Source organism: Anas platyrhynchos, chromosome 27, assembly GCF_047663525.1.
Source record: "Anas platyrhynchos isolate ZD024472 breed Pekin duck chromosome 27, IASCAAS_PekinDuck_T2T, whole genome shotgun sequence".
Taxonomy (NCBI): Eukaryota; Metazoa; Chordata; class Aves; order Anseriformes; family Anatidae; genus Anas; species Anas platyrhynchos.
The window spans coordinates 5,019,179-5,038,638 of NC_092613.1; the positions used below are offsets into that span (position 1 = coordinate 5,019,179).

Consider the following 19,460-nt stretch of genomic DNA (forward strand, 5'->3'; position numbering starts at 1 on the left):
GCTCAGCACGGGTGGCTTTGCTCCTCAGGGTGGCCAGAGGGAGAGAAATCATCTTCTCCAACACCCTTTGCCTGCAGCCCGGCTCCTTTTCTCTCCCCACAGACCTGCCCGGCCAGGAGAGGGCCGAAGCAGAGGAATGGCCGCACCCAGAGGCACAAGGAGGAGTTGTGGACATTACCTGGGTGCTGCACCCATCCTGCACGGACCCCCCCGAGCCCTCAGCACCCCAACAGCCGCTGTTGGATGCCGCCTGGGTCCCGATGGGGCAGAGGATTCCCCCCTGAGCCCGCTGCCAAGGCGCACAGACAGACCCCAAGGGGGGTTCAGCAGCCAGGGCCAGGCCTTGCCCCTCCTGGGGCCGTAGTGTTGGGAGGCCGGCCCGGGGTGGTAAGCGGTCTCGCTGCTGCAGAACCTAAAAACAAGCTGTACTTTTAATTTTTTATTTATTTATTTATTTTTAAGCAACTCTCGAGAAAAATGCCCAGAACTGCAAGAAGCCATTCTCCACGCTTTGGCTGTGCCTGGCCCCGCGGCTGCAGCACACCGAAGCATTTTGGGGACACCAAACGCACCAACCGGCTTGGACACAGCTCCCGTGGGACCGGGGCGGAGGGGACACGGTGGTGACACCCACCCTGAGCGATGTGGCTCAGTGGGGGATTGATCTTGGTTGGCAAAAGGGCCAGCAGCCCCCAGCTCGAGGCACTGGAGTCTTGCTCCAGGGACATTTCCAGCACAAACCTGTTCCTGCAGAGCAGAAACCCTTAAACTCTTCCTGCTGGTGTTTCTCTTCTCTGTCTGGAGACCCCCCCAGCCAGGGGCTAAAAGCAATGCCTGCGGCTGCCAGGCAGGGGATGCTCGCCCCGAGGGCTGGTCCTGCTCCTGCCACCTTCACCCTGTGCTTTGTTGTTGTCCCCAAGGTCCCCAGGGTCCCCTTCTCCCCTCTCCCCTGTCTGTGCGTCCTTCCTACCTAGAGTTGAAGCCATACAGGAGCTCCCTGCATGCTGTGCCTTCCAGGAGGCGTCTCACAGACGTCCCTGCTCAGACACCCCCAAGGACTGTCGGAGCCCCCACGGATTTGGGGATGTTGCTGGGGTCTTGGTGCTGCGATGCCGGGACAGGCTGCAGCCTGCCTCCCTGGCCCTAAACGCACCCAAAATTCGAGATCTCATTTCAGGAGCAGGCAGCTGCCGTGGCCCCGGTGCTCTCATTTCCAAGACGTGCCGAAAACCAGGAGGGACAGCCCATAGGAAAGGGTAAATCCGGAGAGGGCAAGCCCCCGGCATGGGGGCGCATGGATTTGAGCATCCTGACCCCCCCACAGAGCCCCCCGTGGTCCCAGCGGGGGACGAGCAGGCTTGCAGAGCAAATCCTCCCCCCGTGATTAACCAGCCTGACCTTTCCAGGGCTCGCCCGGTGCTCTCAGAGCAGATTTGCCCTTAACAAACAGAGCTGTAGCTGCCAGTGACAGCTCCCCTTTGGAGCTCTGTTGGCTCAGCCAACAGGACCATTCTTTTATTTTCCTTATCCAAAGGATTGAGCACAAAAAGCCGGCCAGGAGCACCGATAACACGAGGAGCTTTAAATCCTTCCTGCTGGGTGCCCGCTGTCGGGGCTGCGGTCCCCATGCACCAGCCCCAAGGTTGGGGGGCTCGGGGCACTTTTTATCTCCCCTCTTCCAGCCTAGGAGATGTGGAGCTGGGGGGACGCAGCGGTGCAGCCCCAGGGCAGCGTTCCCAGCTGGGGATTTCCTTGCTGAGCTCCTGGTTTCGGCAGGAGAGGAGGTGTGCAGGGTATCTGCCATGCAATGGCCAGCCGGGATGGCTGGCCCTGTCATTTGTCACCATCGAGCTCAGCAGATTTCAGCCTGGCGTGCACGGATCGGTGGAAAATGCCGCGGTTAGTGCAGGCTGTAATGTCTCCTCTGGGGCCTCTGAGGCTGCATCAGCCTTTTACTTAGGCAGCGCACGAGGAACAGCTTTGCCAAGGCCCCGAGGGAAGCCGAAGCCTCTCAGATTAATGCCTATGCACCCACATTTTGGCTTGGCTGAAGGTGCCCTGCTCCTGGGGGGACATGTGCAGGGTCCCCACTAATGAGGGTGTGAGCAGGGTGCCCATCAGAAGCAGAGCTTTGGGAGAAATCTCGGGCAGCTTCTCTCTGCCAGGTTTTGCAGAGGCTAAAATATTGCTGTGGGGTTTGGGGGGGGGGGGGGGTGGCCCAGTTCCTTACGGTGTAACCTTCGGTGCTAAACCTCTGCTTGCAGACCCAGCAAGGTCTGGCAGGTAAAGATCTGCAGCCAAGAACCGTGCTGAGGTCTTGTGTCGGCCTGGGTGCTCGGCTTTGCACCGAGAGCAGCCCTGCAAGGGAGCCTTGTGTGTGTCGGGGGGGTGCGTCAGGGCTTGGGGGTGTCCCCTGGGTGCTAAGGGACGAGCTGGGAGCTCTGCGCCTGCTCAGGCTGTCCCTGCATCTCCAGCACTCCCGTTTCCAGCAAAAAGGTCCTGAGACGGGCATGGAACAAATGCAGGATGTAGATGGGGGACAGGCAGCCGCTCACCCACACCCATTCCGTGTGCATTCGGAGACCCGAGGAATTAACCAGGTGCAGCACGAATGCTAAAACACCCCAGCTGCATTTATTTTGAAGGAGAGGCTCTCCACCTCCCTGGATGGATGGAGCTCTCAGAGCAACAATCTGCTTTCCACCGTGGCTCCGAGCAAAATGCTTTGCTCCTGGCTTGACCTCTATTGTGTTCATAAACGGCTCGTGGTGCTTTTTGATCCCCCCCTCCCCATCATAATGACTTGACCTCGGGCTTTATGGTGAAGGTCCTTTCAGCCGCGCGCTGTTTCCCACCAGGCTCAGCCCCTCGCTTTTCTGCAGCGAACCTGCCAAGAGCTGCGCCCTGCGCCGCTGCTCGCCCCTCGCTGCTGTCAGCTTCCACTTGACAAATTTGAAGTGGGCAAAAAGCAAAGTTGTTGTGTTTTTTTTTTTCCCTTTTTTCTTTTTCTTTTTTTTTTTTTCTCCTCCTCTTCCCAATGGCAGCATTTTGGCAGGGCAGCATATGCTCCTGAGATTGCGAAGGCTGGGAATTCGACAGCTCTTGTCAAAGAAAAAACACTCCCTCCCCGTCTCTTTCTGTCTCCCCCACATTTGCACAACCCTGGGCATTTTCAGACGCTGGGATTTTGCTTCTTGTTCGGGATTTCCTCTTGCTCTCCCAAGTGACAGACACGCCGCCTTTGGCTCATCCACCCGGCTTTCGCTTCTCCACTCCAGAAGCGACTCCACATGAGTGAGACCATAATAGCTAAATCTTACCAGCGCCGATGGCAATGTGCTGCAAGCTGGAGTTGTCCCTCCAATGGTTTCCAAGAGTTTTTCCGAGGCTTCTCCACCCTCCGGAGAGGAAGGGAGGCGCAGGGACCCCCAGGGAGCCTGACACTGCCCTTGCCAAATTGTCTCGGGTGCTGAGCAGCTCGGGGCTGCCCTCGGGGTGAGGGGTGCAGACATGCAAGGGCTGCAAATTGTCCTCTCCGTTACACCCTGCACACCATTGGGCTCTCTGCAAATCCCCTGGCACGACACGAGCCTCATCCGTGCCACGGCTTCCCAGGCTTTACGGAGGGAGCCTCCACCAGCATCGCTCCTCAGGAAGAGGAGAGCGGGGCTCCTGAAAAATGCATTTATTCCCACTAGCAATAATCCTTCCTTAATCCTATTACACCAGGGAAAGCATCCAGGGGCAGGGTGCAGGAGGGGGGCTGCCCTGGCAGGTTGCCCATTGCCCGCGGTGCCTGGGGCTTTGGGGACGGATGGGACACGGCTTGGCCCCTTCCAGCACGCCCTGAGCTTCCCCTCCGGTGCCAAAGGGCTGGGAGAAATCCATCAGCAGGCAGGGACAACCACGCACCAGCCCTGGGGATGGAGCCCATAGCATCATCTGCAATGAACTAAGGACTGGGAGTCGGGAATGTGGGGAAAAATCAGTTTTAATGATCAACATAACCAGAGCATTGCCTCAGGCTCCCTTCCGAGTGTAAATATTGGCTCACTTCAGTACAGATGTGTGTTTGCACGACGGGAGCAGGGTAAGGGACTGAGCACCAGCAGCTGGTTCGGATGCAGAGAAGTTTGGGCAGCGAGCTGGGAGGGTGCACGTGCACCTGGCAGGAGGTGAGCCGAGGAAAAAGTGGCAGCCTGAACTCCTCTGCCACGATCTTAAAGGTTTTGGTGGGGACAGGGAAAAAGCAGGGAGAAAACCCAACCCAGGCCAGGGTGCAGGTCGGGGACACCACACCAGGGTTCTTGAATGCATTTTTATAGCAAACCGATCTGTACAGTGATGTGAGGTGGCTACAAAAATATTAATTGTAAGGAGATGAGCTTGGACGGGACCCCAACACCCCCAGACCTCTCCCCAGCGCAGCTCAGACCCGTCCCCAGAACCAAACCCTGCAGAAGGAGGCACCGACAGGCGTGCAGCAGGCACTGAGGACGCCCTGGCTCAACAAAGCGCTGCCCGTTTGGAGGTGTTTGCCTTGGGATCGGGCTAGATCCAGCCAGTTTGCCTAATTCCCCCCCTAATAAGCCTGTATTGATCACTGCAGGCAGACGCAAGGCACAGAACTCTCTCCGCAGCGGTGCCTGAAGAGGATCAAAGCATTCACCCTCCTTTATTGTCCTTCCCTTTCATCCCGCTGCCTGGATTTCATCACGAAGGGACCTACCCAGACTTGTTCCTCAGGAGTCTCCCAGCCCCAGTAGCCATAGAAACCGGCTATTTTTAGGCTGTTTTCATGATGCCAGTAAATGACTTTTCTCTACTTCGGAGAGACAGCAGACCAGGTCAGCCTTGTGCGCTGTCGCACGGTAAATGATCATCTCTGGAAAGCCATGCGAGAAGATAATCGTGGCATTTGCAAACGAGCGCACGTATCCACGCACAGAGCGGCTCTGTCCCCGTCGTATTTCCTACGCCAAATGATTTTGGACAATTTTTGGAGTATGGGTTTTACAGACGTTTGGAGATCGGGGGGTTTGCTATACGCCAAGCTTTGCCCTTCCCTGAGCTGGTTTCAATACAAATACAATTAATTCCCTTCCCTCCTCGGTAGTACAAATTGACATCCTTTTGAAATTCGACCGCTGCCGTGGGGCACCTGGGATGGGCAAACCTCGGGGCTGGGGACCGGGACACGGGTGGGGACTGCTCACCGGGTGCCTGGAGCTGCAAATAAACACACCCAGCCCCATGGCTTCTGCTGTAGCGTGCCCAGTTTGCAAGATAATTATAAATCTATCTGTAAATTATAGATGCATCTGCACGTCATGGCTGTGGTTTGCTCTGAAAGACTGGCCTGCTGATCTGATCCCATCCACCCCGTTCTGTTCTATCCTATCCTAATCTAGTCTGCTTCTATCCTATCCTATCCTATCCTATCCTATCCTATCCTATCCTATCCTATCCTATCCTATCCTATCCTATCCTATCCTATCCTATGCTATTCTTCTCTTCTCTTCTCTTCTCTTCTCTTCTCTTCTCTTCTCTTCTCTTCTCTTCTCTTCTCTTCTCTTCTCTTCTCTTCTCTTCTCTTCTCTTCTCTTCTCTTTCTCTCCTATCCTATTCTATCCTATTCCATTCCATTCTATCCAACCCTACTTTGTTCCCACTCTACTCTACTCTACCCTACTCTACTCTACTCTACTCTGTCCTGGTCTGGTCTATTCTGCTCGATCCTGTTATCTTATACCCTGCTCTATTCTATTCTATTCTATTCTATTCTATTCTATTCTATTCTATTCTATTCTATTCTATTCTATTCTATTCTATTCTATTCTATCCTATCCTATCCTATCCTATCCTATCCTATCCTATCCTATCCTGGTCTATTCTGCTCGATCCTATTATCTTATATCCTGCTCTATTCTGCCCTATCCTACCCTATCCTACCCTGCTCTACTCTACTCCCACCCCACTCTCTGTCCCTGTCCGGTCGCTGTTGGGTTTTGCCCCGGAACCTCTGTCCCTCCGTCCCCCCGCCCCCGCCCCCGCCCCGTGCCCGGCCGCTGGAACAAAGCCGGGTTCAGCCCCCGAGCCGCCCCCACCCGGAGTGACGCCGGGTCCCGTTTACACGTGCGAATGGGGAGCGGGGGCGGGCAGTAAAGCGGTGCGGGATGGGGGGGGGGGGGTGAGCCCCGCGGGGTGGCTCGGCGGCGGGGATGGGGGCACCGGCACCCGCTGAGAACGCGCGCCCGGCCCCAACTCATCGCATGTAACGCGGCGCGGCCCCTTTAAATCCGAGTGGCGGGCGCGGGAGCTGGAGCGGACCACGTGAGACGGGGGGGGGGGAATTCTCGCCGAGGGGTGAGGGTCAGGTGGGTTCCGCCAGGCGGCTCCGCGCAGCGCCCCCCCCTCTCTCCCCCCCACCAGTGGTACGGCCCGCGGGTAGGCGTGGCCGGCTGAGGCGGGCGGGCGGCTCGCTGGGCGGCGGGGGCGCGCATGCGCGGGGGGGCGCGCAGGCTCTTGGAGGCAGGCGGGGGCTGTGGTTTCGCAGACCTCGTGGCGCAACGGTAGCGCGTCTGACTCCAGATCAGAAGGCTGCGTGTTCGAATCACGTCGGGGTCACGGCCTCCCCTGTGGGGATCCATTTTACACCCGGGGCCGTGCGGCCACAGCCGGGCCCGAGTTGGGTTGCGGGGACCGGGAGCCGGAGTTCACGGCGTGGGTCGGGCCCAGGGACCCGCTGTGGGGTCGGGGCTGTGGGGCTGGGCTCTCCGGTTCGCCCCACTGAGGGCCTGGGGCAGGCCGCAGCCTGGGGCCTGGTGCCCCCGTCCACCTGCGTGAGATGTCAACAGTCCAACAAAAACATAAAAGCACCTCAAATAAACTTATTTTCCCCCAAAATAATACATAAAGCTCCTAAGTGGTTGTTACTCTCTAACATGAGTTAAATTATGGTTGTGCACACCCGAGTTCCTTTGGTCTGGATCCCTTTCTGTTCACTGCCTCTTTTCTGAATGCCTTTTCCATGGAAATTCCTTGTTTCATCATAATACACAAGAACAATGCCTTCGAGCTTCTCTTTCCACAAAGATTACCTTTGTTTCAAAAATCAGTACCAGAAAAATGACAGAAAACTCAAATTATTTATTTTGATTACCCTGCACTGCCTACGCTGATACGATTTTAATTAAGAAAAAATGGCTGGGTGAAAAAACACCACATATTTGGAAGCATTATCCACAACAGTGTGGTCACTGAAACATGCAATATGAAAGCCATTTATAAGGTGACTGCAGGATGTGTTTAAACATCACGTTGTGGTTAAAATGAAAGTTATCTGCTTGGTATTTAGAAAAGAAATTGTAACCAAAAGGCTTTTTATTTGCATGTGTATTTTAATGCCAGGTGCTCAGTAAATGTTTTTCCTCGTTAGAAGTCTATACTCGTCTGTTTCAGGGTAAAAGGCCCTCTAATGAGTTCTGCAGAAAGTGTCAGTTCCTACATTTTCCTCACTAAAACCTCTTTGAGCATGAGATCCTGTCAGTGAGCTTGGGTAGTGCATAGCTGAGGGAATATCAGCACTTCAAAATGGCTTTCCACACTCCGTTTCCTGTCTTTTACTGTTTCAAATAGGTATATAGCATTGCCACAATTTTCTTCTGAAGCCTTCTGCCAGCTAATGCTGCCTGAGAGGGGCACAATGCAAACATCTTCCCTGTCGTGTGGTCCTCAGGAGCTGGGCTTATTCCTTAGAGGCTTTCAGTCTCTTGCTTTTCTCATTACATTATAAAAACTCTATTTCCTATCTGCAGGAATTTATCCAGTCATCCTGTTTCCAATTTATGTTCTTGCTTCTCTTCACCTTGACACTTAAATAAATCCCTTTAATCTCTTAATTGTCGTTGGTGTTTTTTTGCGGTGTCCTGCATCTCAGCTGTACTGTGCCCTTCCCAGCCACGTGGGTGATCTTGGTGATCCACCACAGCCTCTGGAACACACTTGGGACTGATTCATTGTGCTATTTTGGGCCTTTGTCCGCAGTACAATATTTCTTTTTGTCCTTCAAAAAAAAAAAAAAAGGCAAAACAAAACAAAGACTTGTCACTTCTTGATGTATCACCTTGGACTTCCTCCAAAAATTGTTGATTGTACCTTTCAGATTTTGTTTTGAATCCACAGAAGATGTGGATTAGCTTGTTCTCACATACATTTAATTGCATCACTCATATGATTCTTAAACAGTTCCAACATTTGTTCTTCCAGTAGAAAAATTTTCCCCTTTTCAATGAAATTTCTTTCCCAGTGACTTCACTGCTGGTTGCCATGGAAGTTCCGATGTCACAGTGATCACGGATGCCGTATCGCAGGGTGAGGGCTTCCAGGAAAGGAGCACCCCTTAACACCTCCCCAGCCATCAGATTCCACCTGGCCATGTGAAGAGGTAAAGTGGTTAATTCTGAAATACAAGAGTGCTGTTTTCTGGGTAAACATTCCCATTTGTGAATTGGTGTCAGCACAGCTGAGACTGCAGTCGGTCAGAACAGCGACCTTCCCCTTGCATCAGGGCAAGCTGCTGAGCACTTCAGGTGTTCTTTATCGGGAGTTACTGCAGGTGGTTCAGCCTGCTGGGGGATAAGTGTTGTGTGAAAGAATCCCACCAGTGGGACGGAGGCTTTGCAGAAATCAAACTTACTGCGTTAATGTTATTTTTATCCTTTAATCTCACCAGAGGAAAAGTGAATGTGAATCTAAGCACAGACTTTAGGCCCGCACTGATGTCTTTTAAGTGGAGGTTAAGTGGTTTAAATCATCTTATAATGTACAACTGTGCTGTAGTGATGTGCCATGCACAATGAAAACACACAAACAAAAGAAGTAATTGTATACAACTCAAAGGTGAGTTGCAGTTTCTTAATTAAATTAACGAAACAGCTTTTAAAGTGCTGTGCAGGGCTTTTATTTTCCTTTAAAAGCAGTGCACTGAGAAGTGGTTGTACTTTCCAGGTCGCTTGGTGTTAAGATTCATGGTGTGGTTTTAGTTAGCCTGTTGGATGGACTGCAATGCAGTCTGCGGGGATCTACTTGATCTGTTCCTGCCGTGATCTGCTGGGGGCCGTGCCCATCTTCTTTCTTCTTTTCCTCCCATATTTTGTTAACTAATAAATGGGGATCCCTGAGATGGTGCCTGGAGGTGAACAGCTTTGCCCTGTGATGGGGGCTTGCCTGCCAGCCTTTCCTGTGTTGCTCCAGAGGTTTCCTCCCGACATTTGTCAGGGGATGTTGAGAAATTAAATGGGAAAACTGCCAACATTTGGAGAGGCTCTAATGAAGAGAGTGCTGATGCTGAAACGGCTCGGTTTACATAAAAACCTCATCTTCCTTAACCACCTTTCATCCCAGTATTTGCTAGTGATGTTTGTATATGCCCACAACTAGGATTTTGTATTCCCAGAGGTTGGTACCTGTCTGTCTCTTGCTGCCGTGCAGAAATGGAAACAAAGGCTGAATGCCACTGAAGCTGTTTCATTTAATCTTGTCCCAATTGCTTTGCTAACTAGTGTAGAGTGAGGAAAGAGCATTGTTCCATAAAAGTCTGGAAAGACATAAAGAGCAGATCTGGAGTCTTTCCTCTCATAAGGGGAAGCAAATGAGGCGTGGCTTTAGGCAAGATTCTTGCTCCTTAAAATGAGCAGTGTCTGCTCTCTGGAGTTTTTTATTCCCCTCCCCAATCAGGATGGCGCGTTTTATAATCAAAATCAGGTCACAGGAGACCAATGCGTGAAAGAGCAGCTGTTGCATGCAATTGTGCACAATATTTCTGTGCTAGAAGTGATTCATTTAGTCTGTAATATATATGGAAATGTGCTGCAGGAGCACTGCTGAAAATAACCTATTGTATTCATAAAGCCCCCACGAAGCTGATTTTTGATTTGTGGATTTTACATGCCTTTTCCCTTTTACGATATGTCACATAAACATAAGCAATCTACCTTTTAGTTCTGGTAGTGTTATTTGGCTGTATTTAATCTATCTGTATTGCTTCTTTTACACTTAGCTGAATGCAATACCTTCAGCACAGAAGGCATAAACTAAATGAAGGCTGCTGCAGGGAGTATATGCAAAGAAAATAAAATCCTGCTGCAGAAGCACTCTGGATGAACAAATAAAGGATATAGAATGAGAATGAACAAGGGGAAACAGATCATTTCCAAGGTCTTAAAATACCCTGAAAAATCTGAGCTAGAAGGGATATTCTGTACTTCTCCATGTGTAGAGAAGTGGCTGGGTAATTTGCCACTGCTCCATCTCTGCATGATGCATTCCAGTAAAAAATGGTAGGGCACGTAGATGTCCTCTGTTTCTGCTCTGGAAAACTCTCAATTGGCGTATACAGTATTTTATTCGGTTTAAATATTGTTAATTACATATAGTTATCAGTTAAATGCAACCCGTTACTTGTAATTTGCTGCTAACTTTCTGAAAATGCTGCAGAAGGTGGTGAAATCTTTGGATGGAATTGTGAAGCGGTTAGAAACCATTTCAACAGTGGCAGGAATCCCAAAGTTTTCTTAAACACGTCTGTATTTAAGTGTATGTGATCCATGAGGCAAGAGGATAAATGCTGACAGATGTCTTTCAAACCATGGTAAGCATCTCCGCTAAATGTGTGGTTTTTGTTTTTTTTTTCCAAAAGCTGTGCATTTGGAAGAGATGGCCGAGACTACAACTGACATGCTGATACAACGGCCGGAAGAAAGAGCAGATGAGCACAGCCCAGAGAAAGTCAACATGCAAAGTGAGTGACAGCCAACTGGGTTCAACAGGACCAATGCTGTGTACACATTAAATGAATTACGCTTGGTTTTGTAGAGAATGTGACCTAAAGCATATGAATGTGGGGTGCCTGGGGAAGGGGCTGAGTGAGAAAGAGGATATTGCCTTCCTCTGGAAAGGCTAAAGTGACTTTCAAAACAAAATCAACTCCTGTAAAGGTAGTAGTGGGGTTTTTAGCTCTCCCCGTAAATGAGACGGCATCCAGCAGTCAGAATTCAGCAAAAACGAGTTTACTGGCACAGTAAATGTTCTTTGTGTTCTAAATGATGTGTTTTAGCTTCCACAAGGACACTTTGAGAATAAGCTTCTGCAGTTGATAAATGGAAGCCCTCTTAACCTGCTGTGGGAAGACAGATGAAAGTAAACGCTTTGATCAGAGTTCAGAAAACGCGGATCAAAAACGATGACGTACAGTACTATTACTTTTGGAAGGCAAAAATTAAAGTTACCAGAAGCTACAAGGCTTTGCAACAGCATGTTTTGCTTAGTGTTGGGTACTCCTGAGGGACGTATCTTAAAACTCTTCCAGGTCTGACTGCAAGAGGTGTTTAGGGACCTAAAGATGCAGACCATGAACTGAAATGAATTTATTTTCCAATTTGGCAGAGAGCAACCAGTTTACTGAAAGTAAGGAGTGTGTTTCTCTGGGGGAAAAATAAAGAATACGCATATTAATAAAAAGTGCTAATACTAATTTTCAAGATCTGAAGAGAACAGTGTTTTTTCACTCTCATATACTCAGTCTCTACTGAAATTACGAAGCAGCTCCCTCTACAGTATTTAGCCTATACCTTCCAGAAATCCTTGAAACTGCACATTTCGTACTGTTCCACTTCTCCTACCACTAACTCTTAGCAATGTGTGTTGCAGCAAATCTGAGCGCTGCTTTGATACTTAGGTACATGTGTCTGCTACAGATCAAGCTACATACTAGAGATAATTACGAATAATCCCGGTAACCGCTGTCTGACTAACCAGTGGAATTTGTCTTTCTGATCTGCTTGGAAACTCCTATGCGAATATCAAGGTGTTTGAAGTAATCTTAGAAGACATAATTCTCTTTTTACTGAAGTACAACATTCCACATTATAATCTCAAAAAGCCTTTTGGGGAGTTCCTTAGTACTAAAAGCTGTTTTGTCCCTACCTTTTCTTTATTGTAATGTTCTTTGAAGTTTTCTTCAAAGATGAAACTGAACTTCCCATTTATGTTACAGACTAATGAATATCCAGCTTTGTTTAAGCAATTAGCTTGGTGGGATGATTTCTGTTGCAGTTTAAAAAAAAAAAAAGTTCCAAAATCCTGAGTGGTTTAGACATGTTTTGAAAAAAAACACTAAGCCAACAGCTGTGCAGTGGACTAATCTGACAGTATAGCAGCTGTCATAACAAAAGCAGAGCTGGTTCAAACACAGCCTCTTTGTATAGTGATTGAAAATGATTTAAAGGAAGAGATTATGTACTGGTTCTACTGTGTTGAGCTCTGGGGCTGGATAAGTGACTGTTCACTTGCTTTTGGTATGTGATCCCCAACAGATGAATGGGCTCTTAACCAGTGCTTTACTCTGGCTTAGAGGCTCGATTGTTTCACTGCTCAGCTCTGCTTCTTTCTGCTGGCTCTGTTTCTGCAACCATGCTGTATGGGTGCCTGCCTGAATTCTGCTTGGTTGATGGCACACCACTTTAACATGCACACAAACCACATCTGTAATCAAAGAATACTCCAGTGAATGCACAAGAGGATAATTAAGCAATGCAATTTGTAAAGATAGCCTGAACTGTGGCTTTTTAAAGTATCAAATTATGCAACCTGCTTTAGATATTTCAGGCTAATTTGCTTGCGTTTTAAGGCCCTCTTTATTTCTTTCTCCTCGTTCAGACAGAAGTACTGGAGTAACCTTTGAAACAAAGGACTTCAAAGTGACAGCAGGCTGCGTATCTGGCACTAGCGAAGTAAGTAGTCTGCTAATGCGTGAATATTTTATGTATCTACAGCTAAATGAAGGAAATTGCAAGTTGATATAAACTGATGTTCTTTGTATTAGCTCCTGACAAATGCAGCAATTACCTCCAATCAGTTAATTATAGCATCCTTCCATGGCCTGCCTTCTACTTTCCTGAGCTTTGTTTCGTGTTATCAGTTAACTAGCTGAGGTGTTTAGGAATATGCCAAGCAAGTTCTTCTTCTGCAATACTGAAGTAACTGTAAATGGAGATTTAGCAGCGTACTCAAAATCTAAACTGGCCTCTGATGCAGTCGTTACATTTCATATGTTAAATGATAACTTGTTTTAAGAGATTCCATAGTAATAAAGATAAAGCTAAAGATCTATAGCTGCTTCTTGCATTGTCACTTCTCACATAAAAGTGGATGCTTGGCTTTTCAGTGCATTAATCTCCAAAACCCCTCTGTGACAACAGGATGTGCTTTTCTCCATGTTGTATGAGTGCTACAAGTGCCTGAGTAGCTTTTGAGCATGGAGCTGCAAGTGGTTTGCTCAAGGTGACCTCTAGAATCTGCATGCTAGGTGCTGGTTTACCCATAAGCTGTTTTCCCTCTTCTACTAGTCCCTGAGTTTGAAGGGAAATGATGGTGGGGATCGTTTTCTACAGGGAAACCTCTGTAAGAGGAGTGAGCACTTAGTAAACTTGCAGTTCTTGTATTCCATCTTCACTGAAGTACTACTTTCTTGTTATACTGTTGGAAAATATATTGATTTTTAATAGCACAGTGAAAGTCATTGGTGTTTCCTCTGTCCATCTTGCTGCGTTCTATTTCGCTTTATACTCTTCACACCTGGAGATGTCTGGATGGCATGCAGAGCTTCTGTCACTTGATGTTGATTGGTCTCGCTAAGATAATGGCAAAGGAAAGTAATTGTCTTTGCATACATCAATCCCCAAATCTTAGAAGGGAAAAAAATCGGGTTACCATCACTGTTTGCTGTCTCCTAATTCTGACTTTCTAGTAACGATTACCGGAGGGCGCCAGGTCTGTTTCTGGCAACAGACCGTTACGCTGAGTTTACTTGTACTGTATTTGGATAATCTAGTGGCTTTCAATGCAAATAGAATGTATTTACAATAAAGCTAGTAGTTAACAGTTAAATTGGTGCCATTTTATGATCGGTCATCTCACATGCACATGCTCTCTCATTAAATTTTAAATACAGAACAATCGGATAAAGGATTGCTAATTAAGAAGAGAGTATATATCAGATGACCAATTAGTGATAAAGTAGAAGCTATCCTAAGGATTCCTTTACTCATGGAATGCAAATTATTTCAGGCTCTTAACGTATGTTTAAATCAAGTTTGCATTGTAACTGTATGTGTAGATCTGTCACAGGTGGAAAAATGTAAGGAGTTTCATTAAATCAGTAGGAATAACAAGAGCATGGTCTGTGTTGTATGGTGTTCAGGACTGGGTGGTAACTCACCATGAGAGGCTATAATTACATACCCACAGCTTTCCTTAATGAGTCTGTCTTGAAATATTAACGGCTAGAACAAATATTGCCAGAGGATAAGCTTGATACGTTGGATGCAGGGACAGAATAGATCAGCTGGCAGCAGTCCCCAAGGCAATCCTAAGGCTGTTTTGCAGGAAGAGGGCATTATGGCATTGTTGACTTCAATAGCTGCCTTCCTGCATTTCCTCCATCACAAAATGCTTCCGAGGTGCAATCCTCAGGCTAGTGCCCTGCTCCAAATGATCGGAGTCATTGAATCTCCTTTCATTTACTAGTGCAGCATTACAGAAGTGTTTCCCTTAGTCTCCTACTTCTTAGAAGTCTTGCATCTTATCTGAATTCATCTACACACACTTCACAGCAGTGTAAGGATCCTGAGTCAGCTCTGAGCAAGTGAACTTGCATTCCAGAAGAATGCTGGAGAGGTAACCAGATGTTCCCCTCGAGGCATCCCACTTCCTTCTCAGCACAGTATGTAGCCCAGGAGATGGCTATCTTCAAGAAGATGGCACTCCCTTTTGAAGAGAATTCTTGAAACTTTTTGATGTAGCTGTAGAATGAATTCTGCTTAGCATTTAGAATTCAGCCATGGATCATCTTGAAACGAGAGACTTGTACCAGCATTTACATGTGTGATGTTAAATGCAAGTAATTTATTGAAAAATACAGTATTTGTTTTGGCTTCAGCCCTAGGATCGGACTGTGCTGCATAATGTTCGAGAGAATGGCTGGATCCCTGAAGGACAAAGCCATCAATCTTTGTCACAGGACTTCTGTCTCTCGGTGGCACCCAGCACAATGGGGCTCCAGTCCCGAGGGAGGCCTCTGAGCATCAGCATAGCAGGAACGCTGAGTGCCGCGCTGCTTTCCTTGCCTACAGATGAGTTTCAGCCGCTGTGATTAGATGACGTGTCTGGAGGCAACGGACTGTTTATTGTGCATTACTCACTGACTTGTGCAATAAATCTGTTTAAAGTAGTGTTTCTTCTTGCAGCAGGATGGGAAGAAGGTGGACAGCGGTACGATGACATCCTGAATGCCAATTAATATTCCACAGGCATCCACGTTAGACAGAGTAGGCCGCAGGCAACCAACCTTTATTTTAACTTAATCTCTTGGTGGTTTTAAGTACTTCCCAAAGGTGTGTTTTTGCTATCTGCAAAAAAGGAATCCACTTCAAATGAGATTATTTCAAGGCAGCTGCCGTTGACTGAATTGCTTCTCATCGAGAAGTAGCGTGGTGTTTCTTATGTCTGGGCACCATCACTGTTAGACTCCTGCGATCATTGACATGCATTTGCTTTCTCATTAGTCCTGTTCTGATAACTCCAGGACATCAGAAGATGGAGCATCCTCCCCCTTGAAATGAAAGTGGCCTCATTCCTAGCAATCTGCAGCTTGTTTGGTACCTTAGCTTGGTAGAAATAATCTTGTGTGTTAAGTCTGGTAAACCTCTAAGCATAAACGTGTTTTTTTTTTTCATTAGACAAGTGGAACATCCAGTGATGGAGATGATGAAGATGACCAAGATGAAACATACTTTTCTGTTTCTCTGTCTCCCACTGGAATCAGGTTATATACGTTTAATCTCTTTTCCATCTTTATTTTGGCTTATTTTAACATTTTGGAGAAGTTTGTTAACCTGCAGGTAAACGTCTTTGAAAGCACAGAGTTTGTGGAAATTCTTACTTAGAAAAAGCCTTGAGAAATGTTTGGAGCTAGATAAACAAGACTTCCTGGAGCTAGAGTGCCTTAAGTGCAGCATTTAACTTTTGCCTGGGATTCCTGCGATCCCACTGTCATGACTGCAAACAACAAAGAGTCTGTTGTGCTACTGGATGTGCTTGGGCACTCAGAAACTTCTGAAGCTGAGTCAAAATGATACTGCAGTTGAGTTGTAATAGCTCTTCTTGATGCTCAGAAAAAATGTATTTTGCTATCATTCTTAGAGCAACAAACAGAAAGCATATTCAAGAATATCATTCTTGTTAATTACTTGTGTGCCATGTCCCAGATGCATCTCTATAGGGAAATGAGGTGTCCAGTATGAGAGTTAAGCACTGTCTCTCTGTTCCAGTTACAAAAAGGTGGTACTTGGGTTAATTTCAAAAGGTAATTTTATATCTAGATGTTTTGCTTTGTCATTTGTGTTTGTTGTTTTTTTTTTGTGTGTGTTTTTGTTGTTGTTGTTGTTTTGTTTTTTTCCATTCTGCCCTAATTACAAGATTCATTTCCTTGCCTAATTTTAAGTCTGTATTATAGTCTGTGATATGTCTGAAAGATAACAGATGTTGGTTCTGTAGAATCAGTGATGAGAGTTCAGGTTACCTGAAACAACACTTGTTTGCTTGTCTGTCTTATAGAACCAGCAGGAAGAGGCCAAAGAAAAAAAGTAGGCAGTCACCAGCTCAGAAGAAAATGAAAACTGTTGATATGGAAGAAGTGATGTTGGTACCAGAAAAGGTAGAGGACAGAGAAGCAGCAGTACAGGAAAAGGGGGAGAACAGAGCAGAAAAAGCACAGCAAGCAACCGCTCAGTGTTCAGTATCTGAAACTGTCAAGTTTGTGGTCCTTGCACTCTCTGTGTTTCTGATCTTCGTGCATCTGACTATGATGGTAATACTAACAGTCTGCTCGTGATCTGCATTCTGGAAAGAAAGAAAGAGCACTGCGACACTAAGCAGTGCTTAGCAGTGACTACAGAACTGAAGAATGCTCTTTCCTTTCCCTGCTGTTTGTGAACAAGGTCTTCAGGTAGTGAATTAAAAGGCTGGTTGGAGGGTAAAAAGTCTGTGACTTGTCTGTACGTAGTGTTCACTCTATGCAGTGGTTCTAGCTCCTGGAACTGTGACTTGCTGTACTGTTTCTTTTCTGCTGAAGCCAAGTTGACACTTGGATGCATGTTTTGTGCCCCAGTTAAGAGATCTTCACTCAGAAGGGTTTGGAGTTCTGTATTTTTTTTTCCTAAACTGCCTCCAGCAGGGATTATTCTGTCTCTGAGAAAGTAAAGCTCCTCTAAGCTCTGGTTGTATTACATTTGAGAAACACCAGATATAAATTGAGGGAACAAAGTGCTTCCCGTCTGGCAAGACAGGTGATGGCTGTAGCATAATACAAGCTATGAAGGCTCAAGGGAGGAGTTATTATGTCTTAACCACTTCTGGAAGAATATCCTTTCCCCTTCAAGTCTAGAAATGCTACTTACAAGGGGGAGTGGTGGAAGTGAGGCTCTGCTGTACATAGCCTGCTACTTTCCATCTGAAGAAGATCTAACTTTGTGTGATGTTTTCATAAATCATGACACTTGGATTTAAATGACTCCTGGGTTAAGATCAAAATGAGTCCTTTCAGTATTTTTTAATTTCACGGGAGAAATGCAGAACTTTTGGTCTGGCACATAATCTGAAGGAATACACTGAAGCATCCTAAAATTGCTGAAGGCATTTGATTCTAAAAACTGCTCATTTTCTCTCGTCTGTGTGTGCTTTGCCAAGAAATAAAACTTAATATCCTTACGTCTGATACTGCTTGGTTTAAGAGGAAAATCCTTCCTGTGTAAGTTGTAACACAGTAAATTAATGGTACAAGATAGTGAACAATTTCCTCAATTTTTAAGACCTTCATCTTTACTATGTGTGCACTTTATAATCTTTACTTCATATCTTCACAATGCCTTTTAATATGAGGTAAGAGGTTACCTCTCTTCTAAGTAGGATAAATGGTAATAAATGAGGAGTTTGACTCCTGTAACAGTCAAAGTAGGATCAAGGTTGCTGGATTTCCACTAAGGTGTGGTGTTAGCTCTGTATTCTCAGAGGTTTCCTGCTTTATGAAGCTCATTTTCCAGTTTAGCAAATGCGATGAAAGCTGGAATGTGTAGTATATTTGCATGATGTTGCTTTCATAGGAAAATAATTTAGCTATTTCAAATTGCTATGTAAATGCTAGCCATCAAGTAGAATCGCTTCCCTGTTAAGTAACTGATGGACCATGTCGGTTCTGCTTCATGCTTAAGGCTTTGCTCTGCAATTCTTATATGCCCCCACTGTCTAGCCATCTCACATTTCCTCTGCAAAACCTTGTCTGGGATGATCCAATCGATGCATGGTTGCTTTGATGTGGTTATGTAGGATGGCAGAGCTGTGGCCGTGCCATTTCTCCTGGATTTAACAGCCCATCCTGCTATGAAGTTTAACGTGTTCCACAGCAGGTGGGACTGCTGTTTAACTCTCAAATCTGCATTGAACTGCAGAATACATTGCCAGTGGAAAAACAAAATGGCCAGTGGGGGCTGCTTGTAGGTTTGGAATGCTCCAGTTCTTGTCTGTACCCCCACATTCCAGTTTCCTGTGGGTCCTGGGAAGTGTTCCTTTGCTTCTGAAAATACTTATCTTCGTGTTGGTAAAGGGTAGCCTTGCAAACATATCTGTTTATGGCTGGCACAGCAGAAAAGTTGTTAAACTACCAGGTCATTCTCCTCACACTGAAATAATCCTTGTGGATCACAGGTAGAACTCCACGCCTTTTTATGTACTAGAATTGAGGGCATTGTGAGACAGCAAGGAGAGCACACAGTAGACAGTTGATGTTGAAAAATAACTGGCATTAACTTCAGAACCTTGTTCTTTTCAGGAAACAAGTTATTGGTTGCTGTCATTTGGAAATCTTACATGCTGGTATGGAAGGAGGTGGAATTCCTCCTCTCTTAGGGTTAGCTGGGGTGCCCCATGTGTATTTTCCCACTTATTTTTCTGTTCAGTGTTTACTGGGTTGTCTTAGTCTGTCCTTTCAATTAAGGATATCAAAGCATTGGCTTCAAGGATGAGGATTTTCTAAATCCTTCTTGGCAATGGATGACAAAAACATTAACCTCCTGTTGCTCAACATATAAGGGGTGTATCCTCATGCTGAGGAGCATGTGCTGTTCTGATCTTTATATGATATAAACATGTTAGTGCCCAACATTGTTTTATTGTCTTCACTTTGTTATACAAATATTCCTCACTTTAAAAAAAAAAATAATAGTAAAGTGTAGTGGGAGGGAGGATTAGAGCAAGTTCCTGGGCACACGAGGTGCTGCAGCTTAAGCTGTGCTTGGAAAAGAAACTCTCAATCTGCCTCTCTGTTGCACAGGAGGTAGGCTTGCTGG

The 19,460-nt window shown here is 46.6% G+C and overlaps 1 protein-coding gene and 1 non-coding gene across 10 annotated transcripts in view; both read left to right on the forward strand.

The window, feature by feature from the left end:
- Positions 1-5,326, forward strand: part of BLACAT1 (BLACAT1 overlapping LEMD1 locus) — a 30,207-nt gene extending 24,881 nt beyond the window's left edge. For all 9 annotated transcript variants that reach the window (XM_038168447.2, XM_072028435.1, XM_072028441.1 and 6 more), the window contains one exon: positions 103-5,326. The gene's annotated coding sequence lies outside the window, so the exon portion shown is untranslated. The remainder of the gene's footprint in view (positions 1-102) is intronic.
- Positions 5,327-6,555: 1,229 nt separating this feature from the next.
- TRNAW-CCA (transfer RNA tryptophan (anticodon CCA)) lies at positions 6,556-6,627 on the forward strand. The gene has a single exon. It is a non-coding gene; the product is annotated as a tRNA-Trp (tRNA).
- The last annotated feature ends 12,833 nt before the right edge of the window (positions 6,628-19,460 follow it).